The sequence below is a fragment of the Lissotriton helveticus genome, chromosome 9, assembly GCF_964261635.1.
Source record: "Lissotriton helveticus chromosome 9, aLisHel1.1, whole genome shotgun sequence".
NCBI lineage: Eukaryota > Metazoa > Chordata > Amphibia > Caudata > Salamandridae > Lissotriton > Lissotriton helveticus.
The window spans coordinates 817,817,829-817,835,407 of NC_136070.1; the positions used below are offsets into that span (position 1 = coordinate 817,817,829).

Genomic DNA, 17,579 nt, shown 5'->3' on the forward strand with positions numbered 1-17,579 from the left:
AGGGGGGTAGGTGGGCTTCCGAGGGCAGCGGACACCAGTTGTTGTCCCATGCGGAAGGGGTGGTTCCAAGGACGAGGACAACTGTCTTCTCGGCGTTGAGCTACAGACAGCTGTTGGTTATCCAGACTTTGACGCCATGCATTCCTTTCTCGAAGTTGAGTCTGGCGATGATAGGGTCTTTGGTGAGGGAGAGGATGAGCTGGGTGTCATCAGCGTAGGATACGATGTTGAGGCCTTGTTGTCGGACGATGGTGGCGAGGGGGGCCATGTAGATGTTGAAGAGGGTCTGGCTTAGAGATGACCCCTGTGGGACTCCGCAGGTGATTTACGTGAGATCGGAGAGGAAGGGTGGCTGTCTGATCCTTTGGTTTCTTCCGGTGAGGAATGATCGCATCCAGTCTAGGGCTGTTCCTTGTATGCCGGCGTTGTGTAGTCCGGCGACTAATGTGCGGTGGGAGAGAGTGTTGAAGGCCGATGACAAGTTGAGTAGGATGAGGGATTTGGAGTGGCCTTGGTCTAGAGGGTGCGGATGTCGTCTGTGGTGGCGAGTAGAGCGATCTCGGTGCTGTGGTAGATGTGTAGAGGGCAGGGGTCGGTGGGGGCCCTGAGAGGATGCCTTTCATGGTCTAGGCAGTGTATTCGGTTGTGACCGGCGCCCAGGTGGAGATGGTGGGCTGGCTGGTCAGGGGGGGCGAGGAGCCGGCTGTGGCGTCTTGTGGATGGTCAGTGAAGTTGTTGCAGAGTTTTTTTATCTTGAGTTGGAAGTAAGTTCCACGCAGAAGGTGCGCCTAAGCCAAGCCCATCTGCGTCTGTCCGTGACCTGACCGCGACCAGCGCCAGGGACCCTGAATCTAGAGCCAGGCAATGCTACAGCTCAGCCACCCTCCATGTACTCAACCACGGAAAACTCAGAGACTGACAATAGGCCTTGCGAAACACGACCCACAGCCAGTTCTCCTGCCTACATTGCCGCCATACCTTAACCACCACCCTGGCCTCCCAACACATCCAACACCAGCATCACAGCCAGATAACTCCACACAGAGATCTCCAACTGCACATACAAGCTTGCCCCACTATGCAAGTCCGACAAACAGTGCCCCAGGAAAGTCACTTGGCTCACCACTGATCTCCAAAAAGCAAGACGCACCTGCAGATGCCTGGAGAAGCACTGAAGAAACACCAAGACACCCGAAATCTACACCACCTACAAGGATGCCATGACGGACTACCACAACCAAATCCTCAACAACTCCACCAACTACAAGCAACTCTTCAAGGTCATTCATGAATTCACCAACCCACACAGCAAAGCCACAGACATCACCCCGTCCCAAGACCTCTGCGATAAGCGTGGAACCTACTTCCACCTCAAGGTAATAAAACTCTGCAACAAGTTCCCTGACCATCCACCAGATGCCACAGCAGTCCCCCCGCCCCCCTCCCCCCAACACACCAGCCAGCGCACCATCTCCACCTGGATGCCGGTCACAACTGAATACACAGGCTCGACCATGAAAGGCATCCAATCGGGGGCTGTTTACAACAAGGGGGAGAGTTTGGAAGGGCGATTTCTACTCGTCAAGAGTGGTAGGTCCAACTTCAGCGTGTGCCCTTAAGTCGTAAGTACTACAAAGAAGGCTGGGCTGTTCCTCAGATGGGCGAATGTACGTGTCACACTAGTGCCTGGATACTGTTGGTCTCAGTGAGTCCTACAGTTGGGCATCCATTTTGTTGGATGTAATGCCCTCACACACCCTTTCAGGTGTCATGCTTCATCATCTGGGCTGCTCCTCATTGGGGCTGCGGTGCAATACCCAACGGGCGCCACCTCATAGAGGGGCACTTTAGCGGAGATCTTTTATCCAACTGCCGTCAGGTGAAGTGTGGGTGTGGGGCCAGTAGAGCGTAGACGTGTATGTGAATTAAAATAAAGCTGGGAGTACCAGTATCAAGTTTATTCTGAGGGTCACCTGCTTTAATTAAAATGAAAAACTAGCCGGTACCCGTTGGAATCCAATGTTTACTACATGAGTATCAGTTAGTGTGTTGTCTAAACGGTTGACATGTTTCTCGCGTGTTGTACAGTGACTCGCGATTCTTCAGGACATCAGTAAAGAAAAATATCTTTTGGTGATGACTGTCTACGTATTCAGAATCTACCTTGGTATCTGGTGTACTATTCTAAAAACCTCAAAAAAAGGAAATGTGCTTCATGTGGTAATGTACCTGTGTTGCGCTGAATCTGCCTGAATGGGAGACAAAAAAAGCATGTCACAACAGGTATATGGTTACAAACAAAAAGAATCGGTGACCTAGTACATTCCATGCGTCATGCTAGACAAAAGTGCTGCTAGCATATGGGTTTAAAACCAATTAAAACCAGTGTGAATACTATTCCTCAGTGAGCAAGGTGGAATGCATGCCCCTGTGGAGAAACACAACAATAACAACAGCAATGTGGTGGGTGGTCGGACCACCGGACTCACCTAATGTGGCAAGTATCCAGGCACCAACAGTACCCGGCAGACTGTACATCGGGTTCAGACTTCCATAAAGTATGACTGGGTATGGAGGGAATTTTTATAAAAAGGGTTTTAGCCATTGGGTGAGCGTCATGGTAATGGCGCCAGCTTTGCAATCAGATCAAATCACTAATAACGTTATACATCACCATGAAGGAGTTAAACTCAACAATGTACTAGTGGGTTGTCAGTTAGAAAAGTAATTAATTTACAGTTTACATCACATCTAATGGTCGGTGACAGATACGCGAGAAACATGTCGACCGTTTAGACAACACACTAACTAATACTCATGTAGGAAACATTGGATTCCAACGATCCAAACGGGGGGCCCACCGACCCCTGTCCTCCTCACATCTACCACAGCACCAAGATCGCTCTACTCGCCGCCACAGACGACATCTGCACCCTCCTGGACCAAGGTCACTCTGCAGCCCTCATCCTACTCAACCGTTCAGCGGCCTTCGACACTGTATCCCACCGCACACTAGTTGCCAGACTAAACGACGCCGGCATACAAGGAACAGCCCTAGACTGGATCCGATCACTCCTCACCGGAAGAAGCCAAAGGATCAGACTGCCACCCTTCCTCTCCGATCCCATGTAAATCACCTGCGGAGTCCCACAGGGGTCATCTCTGAGCCAGACCTCTTCAACATCTACATGGCCCCGCTTGCCGCTTTCGTCTGACAATTCAACCTCAACATCGTATCTTACGCTGATGACACCCAGCTCATACTCTCCCTCACCAAAGACCCCACCATCACCAGACTCAACTTCCAGAAAGGAATGCATTGCATTGAAGTCTGGATGACCAACAGCTGCCTGTTGCTCAATGCCAAAAAGACAGTTGTCCTCGTCCTTGGAACCACCCGTTCAGCATGGGACAGCAACTGGAGTCCGCCGACCTCCGAAGTCCACATATCCCCTCGGACCACGCCAAAAACCTCGGCATTGTATACGACTAATCCCTCACCAACAGGTCTATACTGTCACCACCAGCTGCTTCAACACCCTCTGCATCCTCCGCAAGACCTTCAAATGGAGCCCCCCGGAGTCAAGGAAGACAGTCACCCATGCACTCATCACCAGCAGACTGGACTAATGAAACGCATACTACGCCGGCATTTACAAGTCCGTACTGGGCAAACTCCAGACACTACAGAACACAGCCGCCAGACTCATCCTCAGCATCCCCTGGCATGAACAAATCAGCCAACACCTACGGAGACTCCACTGGCTCCCCGTGGAGAAAAGAGTCACCTTCAAAATCCTCACTCACGCCGACAAAGGCCTACACAACAATGGACCCAAATACCTCAGCGACAGAATCAACTTCCACGTGCCAAAAGAGACATCCGATCTTCCAAACTCGCACTGGCTGAAACCCTGCGCATCCACAGAGCCAGAGCAGGTGGCAGATCCTTCTTCAACATTGCATCCAAGACCTGGAATGAGCTGCCAGCAGACATCAGACACGCCTCCTCCCTGAACACCTTCAGGAAGACCCTGAAGACCTGGCTCTTCGGCTAACAGTACTGCGCCCCCCCTCAGTGCCTTGATACTCTCACGGGTGAGTAGCGCGCTTACAATTCCCCTGATTGAATAATTGATTGAGTTATTATCATGTGATGATTGTTCCTCTTCTGCACTGCTTGAGGCGGTGGGGCAATGCTCTTCTGCCATAGCGGAAGAGCCTCCACTGGAGCTATGTCATCTACGTGTGTTAGGCATGAACGATTCAACTCCCGGCCCTCTTGCGCTACGCGTTCCACCTTCACCTTAACTGGACATTGAAACTGTGGCACAATCCACTGCACTCTCTCCAAATCTGTAACTCAGCCAGCAGGAGCCTCAGCCAGTTGTGATTTCACTCAGCTGGGTACAGCAGTCGCTGCCTAGTATGCTGGTGGATCTCCGATGCAGTTGATGCAGCAGGGTCCCCTCAGCATTGATAGCGCAGTGCTCATGCCACACAAATTTACTGTAGCACAGGGACCTCAGGCTCCTCAGCCTACGGCCAGCCCAACATCATCCGGCCTGTGATGCAGGGAGGCGGCACACAACATTGGAAATCCCCTCCGTGCACCCCGGTGTAGTGGTGGATTGTAATATGTGATGCGGACCTCACTACATTAGTGCGCAGGAGTGCCTCTACCATTAACTGCTCCAAGGGTCGTAAGGCGGTGTTCTCACACAGGTCAGCTAAGTGGCTCCATGCGACCTGCCAGACTTCACCACCAGGTACTGGCGATCGTTGTACATCAATGTCTCCCGCCACAGCTCATCGACTCCACAGCTCCTCCACATCCCACTCCAGGCTCCAGACGCAGGTCCAGCGAGGCATCCAGGCTCCAGACGCTGGTCCAGTGAGGCATCCAGGCTCAAAACGCAGGTCCAGAGAGGCATCCAGGCTCTAGACGCAGGTCCAGCGGGGCATCCAGATGCCAGACGCAGGTCCAGGGAGGCATCCAGGCTCAAGACTCAGGCCCAGCGAGGCATCCAGGCTCCCGACGCAGGTCCAGCGGGGCATCCAGGCTCCAGACGTAGGTCTAGGGAGGCACCTAGGCTCCAGACACAGGTCCAGGGAGGCATTCAGGCTTAAGACGCAGGTCCAGCGGGGCATCCAGGCTCTCATCCTGGTCGTCCTGGTTGTTGGGTGGTTTGAGGGGGTTGTTGATGTGTGCTGCACTTGGCCCGGGCTGCTCCAATCTGCATTACACTTTTTTTGGGGCATCTTTTCTATGGGAGGTGGACTGTTAAGCTATTTTTTAACTTAGAGGGAAAAATCCCTCATGTTGGGCTGCCTAACAGTGCGTTTTTTTATCGCTAATGAGCATATCACCATTTTTTTAATGTTAGCGCGAGGATTTTTATTGCTGTCCTGCTAATTTTATCACCGGATATTTCAGCCGGTAAGTGAAACTATCACCTGTTAGCGGCGTGTTGTTAATACGCCACTAACACGGCGATAATTTCCAGCTGTATACGGCGATAAAAAGTCACGCTAACGGCGGTTAGCGATAATAATCGCCACTTCTTGATAATATCCCCCTATATGATTTTTTTCCCCAGTCTTTCGTTATCCTAATGTTGTAAAAAGGGTTAATTTAGATAGAAATCAATTGTTATTAGTAAAGCCAACCACTGTGGCACCTTTAGTTTCTTTTCCAGACCAAGCACTCTTAAATTATACTGCTTACCAGTATGCATGGCATATGACTCCTACACCATGTAGTATTCTGTCTTATGTAACATTTCCCATAGACGCATTATTCATTGTCTCTGTGTGTGATATAAAGTACTCTGACATCCTCCACTGGTATGAGTGGCGCTACAAAACAAAAGAAAGGCACATCAAAGAGAAGGGTTATGGAGACTTGAGGGGCGTTTTTAGGTTTCGACCTGGCGTTACTGTGCAAGCAGTTCGCGCAGGCGAAATCTAATGTTTACTATATGGGATATGGGAACGTCCCCCGGCTCCCATTGGCTAGCTCCATAAATGGAGGCTAGCCATTGGAAGCCGGATCTGTCCGTCAAGGCCGGACCAGATTCGGGGGCGTTCCCGCGATTTTTACTCATCCCACCCCTTTCCCTACGTCATGCGGCGGTGGGCGTGAATGGGATCACACCACTCATCTGGAGAACAAGGTGTGCACTGTGGGGACGTCTCCCCTAGGGGGACGCTTTCAAGATCAATCTTTCTTTGCTCAGGTGGGAAATTACCATTCTACATACTTTCTTTAGGAGGAGAAAGGACTGATCGTTGAAGAGCAAACCCCTTTTTAATCACGATAATTGTGTATAAAAAGAGGTGTCGAGCGGCGAAGAGCAAGCGTATCGTGTCATGAATTACATAAATGCCGAATATCGCAAACTGGTGCCATTCGCGTGAATGCCATGTTAGGTGTACTAAAACCGCGAGTGTGCCGCTTTTACCGCCAACATGGCCGCCTCTTGTATGGATTACAAGCTGTAAGGCGAGTCCCGCCCTATTCTACTCGCGTCACTTGGAGACCCAGAGGACCCGCCCATCTCTCCGCGCACTGTCATTCGGCCCTCCGGAAGTCCCACCCCTCTCGACCTGCTGTCGCTCTTCTCCCGTTCGCAGCTCCACGGCTTTGCAGTAAAGGTAAGAATGGCTATTGCTGAAGCCGGGCGACCCCGGCTACATGCTGGGCTTCAAAAACGGGGTTAGTCCGTCTGCTCTTGCGTGTGTCTGGGCAAAGTGCATCTTTTCAGCGTTTTCCATGCTTCCTCTTGGACATAAAAGTCCTCCGCGTGCGGCAGCAGGCCGGGCTTTTACGGAGACCTCTGATGGTTGCATGGGGGAGGGAAGAGAGATCTAGTGACAGGTGCGCTGCGCGTCCCATGTGTCGAGGTGACAGTATCATCCCTCTCTAGGTCACCGTGGTTTGCCCTTCAGGTCCCCACACCATGCGTTTGTTTCCCTGGGACATAATACACCAATCCCTCTCTGTAACAATATGCCCTCCCCATTTATCTGTGCGCCCTTGTAAAATGACCTCCATATCCCTGTCTCTCACCATCATGTGATTTGTATGTGCTTCCCGTTTGTGTGCTCATGGTATATGTCTTTATCATATCTGTGTGTCAGGACAACTTTCCCTTACAGTCCAGGTGCGTCATATATGTCCTCTCCATTCATGTGTGTGTCCTAGTGACATGACCTTCCCATCTCTCCTTCAGTTACGATTACATGCCCTTCCCAGCCGTGTGTAGTATGCTCGCCCTATCCATTCATGTGTGCCGAATGCATCTCCATAGGTGTATTTCTAACTTACCCTTTGGTGTCACCTTGTTATGCCACTCCCATCTCTTCCCCGCTCATCCCTGTGTTGACACATATATTCCATTCTGAGCCCTCTTTTAAACCGGAGAAATTGGTGAGTTCCTTTCGCACTGTTGCTGTGACCTGTTATGCCCATCCCTCTTTGTGTAACTAAAATATGCTTCCCATTCCTCTGTGTGGCACTGAAATGCCCCCCCCCCGAATCACTGACAATCCGGTACCCATTAAAAAAAGTGGCAATCACGCCATTTCCGGGCATGCAGGCAATTGATGCCAGTGTTAATTCTACAGTCCAGTCCGTATTTAACTAGTTGCTTGTTATTTCATTGTCATCGATTGTTAAAATCCTCATGTCATGTGTACATTAATTTTACTTCCGCTGTACTGCGCACGGGTAAAATGTATTTGTAATTTGCTGAATAGGTGATTGAGCTTTAATAATGTATGGAAATTGTGCATACCTTGATATACTCATTATTACATTTCAGAACACCCCGCCCCCTACCGAAGAAACTGCATGGAAAATTAATGGTATCGGTACATCTCCTGCTCTGCCTACTGCCTGCTTGGGTTCACAGTAGTATTTATTGAAGAATTGGCTCTTATGAGGTTGCTCCCACATGTAATGTGAACGAATTACCCCAAACGCTGTGTACAGTTTTCTGTATCTGTGCGCTTTCAGTAGAATAGACCCTGCTGGTTGCTTGTGGGTCAGGAGCAGGCTGCAGATGTCTGCGCAGCGAGACCGCCTTCTGTTCACGGCCCTCCCATCCCAGTGCTGGAGGTGACCTTATTTATAGTAGAGAACGAGTGGCCTAGTCAGATTTGACTTTATGCTTCGCTGAACGGCCCGATGCGGCTGTCTCGGCGATCACAGCAGACAGACCGGCTTGCAAGTGTACACACCGCAGCCTTTTGCAGTATTACACCAGATATGGTAACAAGCAGCTCGGATTGTAAAGGCTATGTTTTTAGCTATTTCAAGACAAATGCGTTTAATTAACAGTGCTGCCCATGGCCGGATACAACTTTACAATGTGGTAACGAGGGGCGGTCAGCGTCACTCCACTGACCTTCATTAGCTCGGTGGGTTACTGGAGGGGCGCGCTGTGCGGGGATGGGGGGGTGCATGACAAGCTGCCGCCTGCTGTCTGACATATGGTTAAGAGCCGCGCATGTGCGCACTGCTCCAGAGTGTGTGCGTGTGTGACTACTCCAGTGTGTGTGTGTGTGACTGCTTCTGGGTGTGTGTGTGTGACTGTTCCAGGGTGTGTGTGTATGTGACTGCTCCAGAGTGTGTGTGTGTGTATGTGACTGCTCCAGAGTGTGTGTGTGTGTATGTGACAGCTCCAGAGTGTGTGTGTGTATGTGACAGCTCCAGAGTGTGTGTGTGTGTATGTGACTGCTCCAGAGTGTGTGTGTGTATGTGTGTATGTGACTGCTCCAGAGTGTGTGTGTGTGTGTGTATGTGACCGCTCCAGTGTGTGTGTGTATGTGACTGCTCCAGTGTGTGTGTGTGTGACTGCTCCAGAGTGTGTGTGTGTCTGCTCCTGGGTGTGTGTGTATGTGACTGCTCCAGGGTGTGTGTGTATGTGACTGCTCCAGAGTATGTGTGTATGTGACAGCTCCAGAGTGTGTGTGTGTGTGTATGTGACTGCTCCAGAGTGTGTGTGTGTGTGTATGTGACTGCGCCAGTGTGTGTGTGTATGTGACTGCTCCAGTGTGTGTGTGTGTGACTGCTCCAGTGTGTGTGTGTGTGTGACTGCTCCAATGGGTGTGTGTATGTGACTGCTCTGGTTGTGTGTGTGTGGGGCTCTGGGTGTGTGTGTGTGTGTGGCTCTGGGTGTGACTTGCACTGGGTGTGTGTGGCTGGCTCTGGGTGTGGGGCTGGCTCTGGGTGTGTGTGTGTGGCTCTGGGTGTGTGTGTGTGTCTGGTAGTAATTGCTGTCTGCTGAGCTCGTCCGTAGGGTACAATAGTTCTCACATTTGCGAGAGATTAAGCTATTGGCAATGTAAATGACAATGCCATTTATTTATCTGTTTTCAAAACCAACACATAAATACAAATTTTGTCTTTTACAATGCCAATAGCTCTAACTTCTCCAAAGGCGAAACCGTTGCATTGTAAATGCTTGTTAAAGGATGGTATTGAGGGAATCCATGGAGAAGGAAGTCATTGGTGGCGCTAACAAACATTGTCGCACTGGGCGCCTTCAGCGCTAAAGGCAGCCGGCCCTGATTCTCAGCCCTGCATTTCAGCAGTTCGCGGGGGTCGCAGTAGGATCCTACCTCAAACATATCCTTGAGGCAGACCTTCCCCATATTAAAGGTGGGGGGATAGCCAAGCAGGCAGTATGTAAAAAACTGACAGCCTGCGACCCTGCCTGTGTTTATTAGGCCGTAATGTTCTGGTCTGCTGTATCTAGCCCTCAGGTATTAGAAACATTAATTATTTTCTCTTCTGAACTGCCTTTAAACACGTTTTTGAAAACATATATCCTAAATAGTGGCGATCGATCGACCCGGTCCCTTGTAAACACGGGGACACCTCAGCTTAACTCCTGCAGATGTGTAGTATGGGATGTTGCAACGTCATGTAATAGAGCACCCTGCCTTCAACTGTGCCAGGCCCGGGCGCGGTGCCCACCGCCATGCCACGCCCACCATCCGCGATGCCGTCACTCTCGTTTCGCAGAAAAATAAGTATTTGGAATATGAAAGCCCTGGATGGATTAGAACCCGCCTGAAGGAAGACATAAATCTACTGCCCCCATTACCAAGCCATGAGAGGGCATCTTCTGTCCACGGATTCAAGACCTCAGGTCCCCATCTCGACCTCCCATTTCCCGTCCCGTTCCCACTCCCCTTTCACCTCACGCGGCGCTGAATATTTCCATAACGTCTGACTTAATTTAAATCTTCATTTACTTGTATTTGCATCCTCCGATGCACCTGCGCTCCTCACGCGGTAGGCTATCCATTTGTTGGGAAATACTAGTGCAGTTTAGGGTGTCGCTTTTGTCTAGTGGTGGGCTTTACAGCTGGGCCGTTAATAAGGCAGCAGGGGTGCGGCGGTAGCGGTGTCTCACTGGAGGCCTCGCGCGACGGTGGGTGTTTGAGGACAGAGATGCCATGCAAGAGCAGTGAGCGCGTGCCGGTGCGTGCTGCGTGAGGGTGCGTCAGGCGCCCGAGGTGAGGTGTTAGAGCGCGAGCAGGCCCCACTCCCAATACTGGGAGTACTGAAGGCGTTCCAGGGTTTGTTGCCTTGGTGGTCTCAGCACTGGAAGTGCACACAGGTGCTGCAGAATGGAGGTACATCACGGTACTGAAAGAGCCAGTAAATTGGGTGTTCGCAATCCACAGTAAAGGCCGCTTTTACACCTTAGTACTGGAGAGCAGGGGGTGCGTACAGTGAGGATTTCGAATTCTAGGCCGGATCACAAAACATTTTTGCCCATGTACTTGGGGGCAGATTTATGAGTTCTGGCGCATCTCTGCAAATCAGCAGGGATGCGCCAGAACTGATGCGTCACGCAATTCCCTCCTTGCGGCACCACAGATGCGACGCATTTACAATGCGGCGCACCATGGTGCAAGGAAGGGCAGATGCGTGACGCATCTTGTGGTGTAAGGGCGGCGCATTGCTGGAGTAGCGTCGCAAGTGCGACGCAACTCCTGCAATGTACAGAGGCCACCCATACATAAAGTGGTGCGTCACTCCTTACGCCTGCTTCAAGCAGGCGTAAGGATTTCACCCAGCAGTGTCGTAAAACTGACTCAGTGAAATCTTGTAGATTTCACTGCGTCAGTTTTACGGGGCTTTCCTACGAGGGAACGCCCACCCTGCGACAGAACGCCCACATGAAACCTGACGCAGGGTTCATGTGGCGCAGGGCTTTACAACGTGACGCATCTGCCTAGATCGCAGGGATGCGCCACGTTTCCGCGCCGTTGCGTGACACAACGGCGGCGTAAACGTGGCGCAACTCGGACATAAATCTTCCCCTTGGTGCGGTGCTCAAGAGGGCACTGCTTGGCGCAAACACGTTTTACCAATGTATCATGCGGATTGTAGCTTTAGTAATATGTGACAAGAATGTATGTCCATGTTTTAGCGCACAGACTGCCATTAGGGTATATACAACATCATAAAAACAACACAGCTCCCACAATAACACCACTGCAGTGTAACAGAACAATGCACCAACACAGCACATCTACAAAACAATACAACAAATCCAAAATACGACCCAACAAATATGCAGTAGGACGCAACACACACAAAAAATACAATAACTCACCAAAGCAATACAAAAACACAATTACTGGAATACAACATAACAATGCAAATTAACATTGCAAAATAACACAACATAGTAACACAACTGAACAGCTCTGTTTGTGTCTTTGTTGTGTTTTATGTGGTGTTTAATGGTTGTGTTGTGGCTTTGTGTTTTTGGTTTAGAGCACTATTGTTTTGTGATATTGAGCCGTGGGTGTATTGTATTTCTTTGTCTTGTGTTAGTGCCATGTTGTGTTGATGTTTTGATTTGTGTTGCATTATTGTGTTACCGTTGTGGTGTTAATGCATTGTACTGTCATTGTATTGTGATTGTGCTGTCATGTTAGGTAATATTCTGTTGTGGATGTTGTATTGTCTTTTGTTCTACCAGTACTGTTGCTTGTTGTGTTGTGTTTTTGAGTTTTGTAAGTATGTTGTTTTCGTTCTTTTTGGTAATTTCCAGACAGATGCAGTGCATCCCACTAAAGATCTAGCACAAATTAAGCCTTCACTATGGCAAATGCTGGCAACATACCACTGCTCCTCTTTTCCAAGCCCATGGGATAGGCCGTGACTTAAACTAGCACTTACAATGCCGCCCACATGTGATCCAGTCCCAGTTTGCGGTGTTGTCTTGCGTGTGGTAGATTAGTGCTAAAGGACGATGTCTGAACAATGGAATTATTCAAACCTTAGCAATTAATAAATACATACCCACCCACACTCCCTCTGCTCACCGCCCACCAACGCCCCAACAAGAACAATACAAATCGAGTATACTCTTGTGCGAGAAGCAAGGTGCATATATTGGAGCAGATGTGAACCCAGGGTGTTCAACCCCTAGACTTCCCCCTCTTTCTTTTTAATTTCCACTAGACACCTGAGCTGCCTTTGTTCCTGTACACCCCCACCACAGACAGATGGAACGCTCCAAACGTGGAACATCCCCCACTCAGTGCGCTGCCTTGGGCAGTGGCATCACTTACATCCTGTCTGATCAGTCTGCTGCTGCTCTGCCCAGATCCTGTTACCTTCTTACCTGGCAGCAGTGAGTCATGCTGCTCTCAGCGCCTTGATGGAAGAGTACTGACAGGCTGCCTTCGGCGCGCTTTTTGCAGCTGCGGCGACCAAGAACTCTCTACCACCCCTGGCTCAAAAATGTAGGATATACAATCCAGCCATACTCCAGGTTGTTGTAGTGAGTTGGAAGTTAATGACAATATGACACTAGTAACACAATAGGCGTGCGATCTCATCAGAGTTATATATTTTAAAAGAATCACCATAGTGCCAGATTTGGAATTGTTTTACTATATTTCTCCCATATCATAGGTGCTGTACAGTGAGAGGTTTGACGTGGTGCTGTGAGTGTGTTTTTAATACCCTTCTAGGAATATTAACTTGTGCATCCTGGGTACATGGATGCATCACACCGCATGAAAGGACACTAGTTACCCACACTAATCAGGCACCCACGGGGTCAAATCCACCACTGTATTTTAGGGCCACTATGAGGGGAATATTTACTTACAATTCATGCAACAGAGCGCTGCAAGGCAAGTTGCTGCTCTGCATTGCATGAATGGGAGAGAGCTGAAAAGCGCTATGATATGACACTCTTCAGCTCTCTCTCTGCAATGGCGCACCTTTGGATTCCTAGCTCCAATGCAAGCAGCATTGCACCATAGTGCAAGGGCCCCTGCGTTAAAAGCAGAAAGGGGCACCTTCCTGCACAAAAACAACCCTAAATACATTTTCCTCTCTCTGTGTAAACTGCAGAATGCAGTGCATAGAAAGAGGAATAACAAGAAGGAATAAAGAGATTTTTCCTCGTTACGTCTGGTTCAGCCAATGCCCCACTCATGGAATGCCTCCCAGACGCAAATAACGCAAGGCAGCACTTTACGCTGCTTTGCATTACTTTGTATTGACTAAACCACACAAAGCAATCCAGGGTTACTTTGTAATGCTTAATAAATGCCAAAAAGGATTTTGCCTCGGGGCTGCACCATAGAAGTGACGCAACTCAGATGCAAAACCTTAGCAAATCTGCTCCTACGTAGCTAGACAGTACTATGCGTTGATATCAGTGACTCACCATTCTGTACTGCGTCTAAGGTGTGCTAACCGCCTATTCTGCCACACTTATGCAAACTAGTCCACTTTAATACATTTCTTTCTAAGCATACTAAACCATACAATGCCCTTCATCCTAGAGATGCATACCAACCTAACCGAACTGTGTCCTATGAACACTAACCACCTACATGTGTAATAGTGAATGGGCACAGTACACTGTACATGCTATGAACAAAGATCCACTGCATTACCTCCTTGGCACACTTCCCCATCAAAGTGCCACCTTTGCTAAGGACACTAGCCCAGCACATTGCCCTATATTATAGTGATACTGAGTCATCACAATGCACTCTTCTGTAGTGGCACTTAGCTGCTCCATGGCAGTGCATTCTCTGGACACTCATCTACCATGCTGCACCATAAGAATGCTAAAACACCACACTGCACCGTTTTGTATCATCCATACGTAGTCAACATTTATTGTATCACCACTGCAAGATGATTTTTTTTTACGCAGTGCTTTGCGAACACTTGTTATACTCTTAGGGCCAGAAGTTCGACCATTTTGCGAGTGCAAAATCGCTTGCAAATCGATTTGCGTATGCAAAATCATTGTACGCATTGTACGACAGTCATTTGCAAAACCATTTTTTGCGATGCGACTGAATGCCGACTCCCAAAAATAGTGTGCGGAAATAGCGAGTCCCAAATAACGACTGTCAATTAGCGAGTCACTGATCAGAATGCACAGACCGTTCGCAATTTGCGATCATGCGCAACTTTTCTCGTTTGCCCATGCAATTTAACATGAAATCAAAACAGGTGGTAACAGGGCCCAACCTATAAAACCAGCCCAAGAATGCATCAGAAACCTTTCAACAATGACTGCCCTGTATGTGATAGCGAGGAGGATGCAGATACTGGCTGTTCAGCAGAGGAGGCGGAGATAGGAGACGATATTCAGAGTCAGGCTTACCTTGTTTGAGAAGACAGCGGAAGAGATATATGAGCAGTACAGGCTGAGTAGACTGTGGTCCTAAATAAAATGGAAATCTTAAAGCCACAACTAGAAAGCACAACCCAGCTCAGCAATGCAATCCCCACACATGTCCAGGTGTTGTGCTCCCTCTATCGATTGGCCATTGGTAGTTACCAAGACGTCGTTGCAGTGGCTGGAGGGGTGTCGCAGAGTGCACTTTCACATTTCTCCCACAATTTCTTAGATGCCATGCTCCACCACATACACCAGCACATCTACTTGCCTACTGATAATGTGGAACTAGAAAATTCCAAAATGCAATTCTACAGAATAGCAAGGTTTCCAAAGGTCATTGGGTGCATAGATGGTTCCCATGTGCCCATATTTTCCACATCTCGCATCAAATACATATTCCGGAATTGAAAAAGCACACATTCCCTCAACATCCAAATTGTCTGAAATGCATACAGCATCATCACAGACCCTGTGGCCAAACATTCAGGGAGCACCCATGACTCATACATGTTTAGGCACAGTGGCACATAACAGAAATTAGAAAGAGGTGACTTAGATGAAGGATACTTACTAAGTACTTACATTTCATGTCCACAGTGAGATGTATTGGCACTTGCATATTGTCTCACCATCATATATTTCTCACCAGGTGACAGTGCTTATGCCTTGTGGACATGGATAGTTACACTGTACCTATCTCCCAACAACCCATATGCAAGGCGGTACAACATGGCACATAGGCGCACTGGGTCCATGATTGAGCGCACATATGGCATCTTAAAATCCTGCTCCCGGTGCCTTCACAAGAGTGGTGGAGCCATGCAGTATGTGCTTGAGACTGCCTGCAAAATAGAGGCAACCTGTGCCATACTCCACAACATTGCCTGCAGGGGTGGCTAGCCCATGGAGGTGTCTGAATCTGACTCAGAGGATGATGAACCTGGCCCACCAGCACAATAGTCAAGCGAGAAACGTGCAGCAGCAGAGGGGAGGAAGCTCAGGCATCACATAGCCAGACATTATTTTTCAAGGTACACCCTACCCATTGACACTCTACCCTCAACGAATGACAAAACGAAATGCGTTTTTGACAATGTCAAATTCCCTTTATTTTGAGGGCATGCAAAAATATTCTTGGACCACACGTCCATCTGCATCCACATAACCAAAACAAAACTATAACTGTCATGTGGTTACTGCACCACCAAAGGAAAATAAACTGGGCACACTGTATGGCACATTGGTGCAAACAAGTCATTTTGTGCCTCTACGTACAGCATGGGGGGATCTTGCAGGTGGGATTATAGGCTGGTGGCTGCTGCTTCTACGGAGCATTTGTGTTTCTGCAGCAGAGGTACTACTGCGGCTGGACACCTCACTGTCTGCTGCCTCTGTTGCTCCTCCACTAGCAAATATGTTTGATTTGCATCTTGTTTCTGGTAATCACCTTTGAGATTTTGACCCTCTAATACTTTTGTGGTATATGATTTGCATAGCCTCCATGCAGCGATCTGTTGCAGCCCTCGTGCAATGTCACCACTGTAGTGGCTCATCTCGATCTGCAGACCCAGGGTGTGCTTGGTGTGTTATGTGGTTGCCTGTGCCAGCCTCCCAATTGCCCTGGTCATACAGTCAACTATCCTTTGCCGCCCCCTCTCCTCAGACAACTTTGCACTGCTGCCCAATAGCCCCTGTAAGGGGATCAACTGTCTCCTTAATGCTGGCCTGGTTCTCATCCATCTGTTGTGTGATGTTCAGAAATCCCTGGCTCAGCTTGGTGTTAATTAGCCTAATCTGTTTTTGCTGCAGGCACTGAAGCTTCCTGCAGCATAGCTTGTTCCAGGCCACCAACCACCGCCTGAGTGGCTTCTCCAGCATGGGAGGAAATGTGCAGCCTAGCTTGCAGCCACCTACCTGACTGCTGTGTCAGATGCAGCAGCCAGCCCCCGGTGACTGGTGTGCATTGGGATGATGCTGGTTGCTGGGATGCTGGGAAGTCAAGCACTGGAGCCTGTGGGGACATGGGTGCAGCAGTAGCATGGACATTAGAGCAACTTGGCTCACCTGCTTATCCCTGATCCTGCCCTTCATCCATCTGGCCCTGATCCTGGGCTTCATCAGTCTTATCCACCATTTGCTCTCCTCCTAGAGGTGTATTTATGTTGCAAATAGGAAAATAAAGAAAAAATACGTGAGTCACTATCTCAGTGGTGGTACTGTGTTATTAAGCTCATGTCAGTCCTTAACTGCTATTTTTTATGTCACTGACTACGTTTACTATATTGCACCAACTGTGACTTTTGGTACATGTAAATCGAGCATCTAGATGTAGTTGGGTGTGGGTGTGTGGCATGCATTTGTTGAACAGGCTTTTGGATGAAATGCTGACACAGTACACATTTCACACTTACCAAGGGGCGGTCGAGGGTCCCAAATACCACTACTTCCTCTCAGGGTACTCTTCACCATAGCCACTGCTGCAGAAGGTTCAGAAACATTGGATGGGCCTCCTCCTGTCACCTGGACTTCACGCAACCGTGCAGCCACCCTCTCCTTGGCTCTAGAGCGCAGGTCATACCACCTTTTCTTTAAATCGTCCAGGAACCTGTTAGCCACACCCAGGGCATTAATGCCAGCTCAATCTCGCTCCATATTTTTCTTTTGGCCGACTCTGGGACAGTGTGAGATACCCTCCCATACAGCTGCTCGTGGTTGTTGCAGCACTCCGCTATCAGTAAGTCCAGTTCCTTTTCGTAGAATTTCAGTTTGCACAGATGCTCCCAGCCTGCCTTCTCACTGGACTTGCTGGACATCTTAGGATTTTTTTCGGAGCCTGCCTGCAGTGTTGGACTGTGCTGCTGCACATTACCATGTGCTACTATTCTG

The 17,579-nt window shown here is 49.1% G+C and overlaps 1 long non-coding RNA gene across 1 annotated transcript in view; it reads left to right on the forward strand.

The window, feature by feature from the left end:
• The window catches only part of LOC144782997 (uncharacterized), a 242,671-nt gene extending 225,965 nt beyond the window's left edge, over positions 1-16,706 (forward strand). Inside the window, exon 3 of the long non-coding RNA XR_013601353.1 lies at positions 16,503-16,706. This is a non-coding gene — a long non-coding RNA (uncharacterized LOC144782997). The remainder of the gene's footprint in view (positions 1-16,502) is intronic.
• Positions 16,707-17,579: the final 873 nt, after the last annotated feature.